Raw genomic sequence first — 4,120 nt, 5'->3', positions numbered from 1 at the left:
TTCAAAAGGAACTTGTTTATCCTAATTCACTTTTGTTCATCCTAGAGCCCTTAGAAGATGATTGGCTGGAGCGTTATTTTGGTGATGAGGATATTCTGCAGGATAGATCCCTCGGAGCCGTTGTTGATGATCTTCGGGAGGCCTTTAGGGTGGACTAATGCCCATCTTTTTTTTATTATCTCAATTTTTGGAGCTTGTTGGATCTCAAGACAAATTCTCTCGATTTTCTCTTTCATTTTAAAAAAAAAAACTTATAATTTATAGTCCTAATTAAATCTCAAATATTAGCATGTATCTTTTAGCTCTAAGGTGAACTTTTCTCACTATGGTTGGTTTGTGTAAGTTACTGAAGTCTTTGATGAATTATTAACATTAGCAATGCTCTCTAATAGGAACTATTTCTTGTGATGTAGTATGTTTTCTATAATCGGTTGTCAAAGTGACAATGCATTTTATTAAGTGGATTCTTTAAATTAGTTGAACCCATATTGAGTCTTGGGTTCGTATCTAACTTGGCTAGCATTATTGGCTTGTTTTTTACTTTTAACAAGGTTTATTTGCTAGTGGAAGATTGTTTGTGGATTCACAAAAGCAATACTATGACTTGAAGACTAGTCTCTTTAACCTTTGAGGTTGTAATCTAAGAATTTGTTATTCTCATCTGCTTTGGTTTGGTGCTCAATACTCTGATCAGCATTAGGTACTTTATAATTTGATAGGCCTTCATTACTTGTCTTCCCTGTTTGCCTATTTAAGGGCGGGCAAGGTGAACTAAATATGTCATTTTGTAGGTTTTAAGGGAGGTGTGACCTTCTTTTATTATAGAGATGTTCCTTTCATTTAGTCTACTTCTGGAATCTTAAAATCCTAGTTTTGTAAGCTATTATGTTATTTGTCTTAAATAATCTTAAGCCAGAGATGTTCTTTCATGTTAGATCAAGCAATAGATCATTGGCAAATAAAACAACTTGTAGCTTTCTCGAGCATGGAATTTCTATGATGGCTTCCGAAGAAACTGGTGAATATATTCAGAATTATTATACTCTAACCCTACTTTTATGGAAATATTTTATGTTTGGTGCTTTGGCAGGTGGATTTGAAGGCAGGCAGAGGCTTACAAGTTCTTTTGTTTTCAAACTATCGAGGGTGCTACCTCACCAATCTGTTGGATATTAATCAATTTTCTAAACATCCAATTATGGAACCACTCATCCATGTAAACATATATACAATGTAATAGTGGGTATGCCCTCTAATATATCTTGTAAAAGAGGGGATACCCTTTTGAAAACCCAACTTGGGCAATTGTACGTATACAAACATTGGTCTCATGATACACTGGGGGTTTTCTTTACCCTGTTCTTTTTCCCAGTTACCTGCACTTAAACAGAGTTTTGTAAATATTTTAGATATTAATAAAATGGGCACTTTCCTCTTATCAATCAAATTGGCTCTCTAACATAAAGTCATATTTGTTCTCTGCCAGTAATAGGAGTAGCTAGAGACATATTTTGAGAAAAAAATAAATGAGCATATGCAGGCATTGACACAAGTTGTGTATCATGAAGACTTATTTTCTACCATCTATCATAATCGTCTCAAATTTTTAAACTTATTTAAAAAATTCTTATTAATATCTATTACCTTATTAAATTGAAAATACAGAATAATAAGTTTGTGAAAGAAGTAAAGATTATCTCAGTGTATTCTAACAGCAAGGGTTTACTCGTGCTACTAATTTGAGCATTTAGAAAACAAAACTGTTTTCAGAAATGTCTTACATCGGGACTACTGCTCAGTTCAATTGGGTTTAGTGCAGGCGTTAAACCAACATTATGTAGGCAAAATCAGCTTGAAATGTTGAAATATCGGTTAAACTCATTCGTTTCTGATATAAACTGTGTGAATACTTTTATCATATGCAAAAATGTATGAATATTTTTATAACAAACATTTCAGATCATACTGAATGCTTCTATCTTTGTATTTTGAATTGAAAAAAGAACATAATAACCCAGCTAAAGCTTGTGTATGCTTATGGTTCTGTTAATGATATTACCCTAAAGCAAGCAGGAGAGTTTTCTAGTAACAGAGTGCAAGAGCATCGACTGATAACAGCAAAATTTAAGGTGAAAAGGAGGAAAATGGGGTGAGAGAGGCTCGAACTCTCGACCTCAGGATCACTCAACTACAGCTATGAGACCTACGCGCTAGCCAACTGCGCCACCACCCCTTGATAGTTTTACTAGATAACTCAAGATAACAGAATACGAAGTGAAACAACTTAAAAACTGGGGAAAGGAAGCTTCAGCTGATACACATATCAAGATATCAGAGCCAGGTTTCGATCTGTCCTGTGGGTTATGTACAATTGAATGCAAATGTTTCTCTCTCCTAACCAAAGGAATCTTATTCTGTCTAAGCGAATAAAGCAAAAAGCAAGAAATTTGTCTGAGCCCAGGTTCGAACTGGGGACCTTTAGTGTGTGATCATGAAAATAGTTCTCAACTATTCCGCTCTCCGGGACGGAAAGAATAACATGCAAAGGAAAAACAACAGGATTTCTCTGTGTGGATAGGCTTCCATTGCCTTCCAAACAATAGACCCGGGTTCGACTCCCGGGAGACCCATGAACATTATTTGCGAAAAATATCACTCTCAGACATCTAAATCGAACAGCCAAAAAGATTTCCGTTGCCGGGACTTGAACCCGGGTCTCTCGGGTGAGAGCCGAGTATCCTAACCAACTAGACTACAACGGATTGGTGATTCAAAGTATGAACATGATTTTTTTGACATTCTTCTCAACTGAGAAAATTTGCCAAGACATTCTTAGTACTTTCTACATGTTCTGTTTCAAATTCAAAAGTATCAAGAAACTGAGCCCATCTGAGAAAACGAGCTCGAACAACTTTGTTTTTGGATTCCCTTTTAAAGAATCCGGCCAGATTTTGAAGATCACTTCTTAAGACAAACTTTTGATCACCAATGAATAATTGAAACTTTTTGAAAGCATTAACAACAGCTAGAAGCTCTTTATGAGTAGAATGATAATTTAACTTAAAGCCTTTAAGAGCGCCAAATTCAAATCTGACAATGTCTTCTTTCATCTTACCATTGACTGAAAAAAGTTTGAGGAGTACAGCACCCCAAGCATTTTCACTAGCATCTGTATGCACAATTTTCTTACCTTTGCCTGGGATGCGAAGAGGTGGTAGTTGTTGACATTGTTGCTTAATTTTTTGAATTGCTTCATCATGCTTGGCTGTCCAGGGTGGTGCATTCTTTCGAAGTAACTTATTTAACTCTTTTCTGGCTGCTGCAATATTCTGAAATCATGTCAAAGACAACACCTACTTGGTTACACTTTTCCAGTGATAAAAGCTCGTCTATATTTACGTACGAACACCACAAACGTCGAATAGTTTTACTGTCACTGATAATCAATCTTTATTCTACCCACATAAGTTTACTGCTACTGGTGATCAACCTTTATTTTCACTTATTCTTTTCGTACGTATCACTTTCTTCTTATCTATATAGTTTGTACTAGTTTTAAAGTTTTGGTTATATCTTGATATTACCATGAATGGCTTTTGCAATTGATGTTGCAGATACAATTGAAGAATGTCATACATATTCCATTGTCACAGTGAATGAGGCAGATATTTATGCCCAGGGAGGGTGATACAGTGCTCATCAATCTCACTAATCGTGTCAAATATGATAGTTTCAACTTTACCATCACTGGGCATTTGGGACACTCTTCTGGGATGCTCATATTCTATGACCTTGAGAGCAAGAGCATATAGAGCCATTGTTATTTTACCCATACTAAATGTGCCTTGTCCTTTTCCCATAAGGAAGTCACATTGACCCAAGTTAGTGAAAGAATTATCAACCATTGAATTATATCCATTCCCCAAACCCCATAAGGAAATCATATTGTTCCTAGTTCAAGAATGGTATTTGATATGAGTTCATTATTAGTTATGGCATATAACACTAGTAATGGGTCATGGTTTCTTGTGGATGAAGGGACTAGTGGAATGTTGATGTTGAAGTTGTTATAATTTATAAATGTTGCCCTGTCTGAAACTTACACCATTAATGGAAAACT

At 35.6% G+C, this 4,120-nt stretch overlaps 2 non-coding genes across 2 annotated transcripts; both read right to left on the bottom strand.

The window, feature by feature from the left end:
• Positions 1-2,145: 2,145 nt before the first annotated feature.
• TRNAM-CAU (transfer RNA methionine (anticodon CAU)) lies at positions 2,146-2,233 on the bottom strand. The gene is given in 2 exon segments: positions 2,146-2,181; positions 2,196-2,233. It is a non-coding gene; the product is annotated as a tRNA-Met (tRNA).
• Positions 2,234-2,689: 456 nt separating this feature from the next.
• Positions 2,690-2,762, bottom strand: TRNAE-CUC (transfer RNA glutamic acid (anticodon CUC)). Its single transcript has one exon. It is a non-coding gene; the product is annotated as a tRNA-Glu (tRNA).
• Between the last annotated feature and the right edge of the window lie 1,358 nt (positions 2,763-4,120).

Source organism: Cupressus sempervirens, chromosome 1, assembly GCF_028749045.1.
Source record: "Cupressus sempervirens isolate cs-2001-9-10 chromosome 1, ASM2874904v1, whole genome shotgun sequence".
Taxonomy (NCBI): Eukaryota; Viridiplantae; Streptophyta; class Pinopsida; order Cupressales; family Cupressaceae; genus Cupressus; species Cupressus sempervirens.
This window is presented reverse-complemented; position numbering and strand designations above follow the sequence as displayed.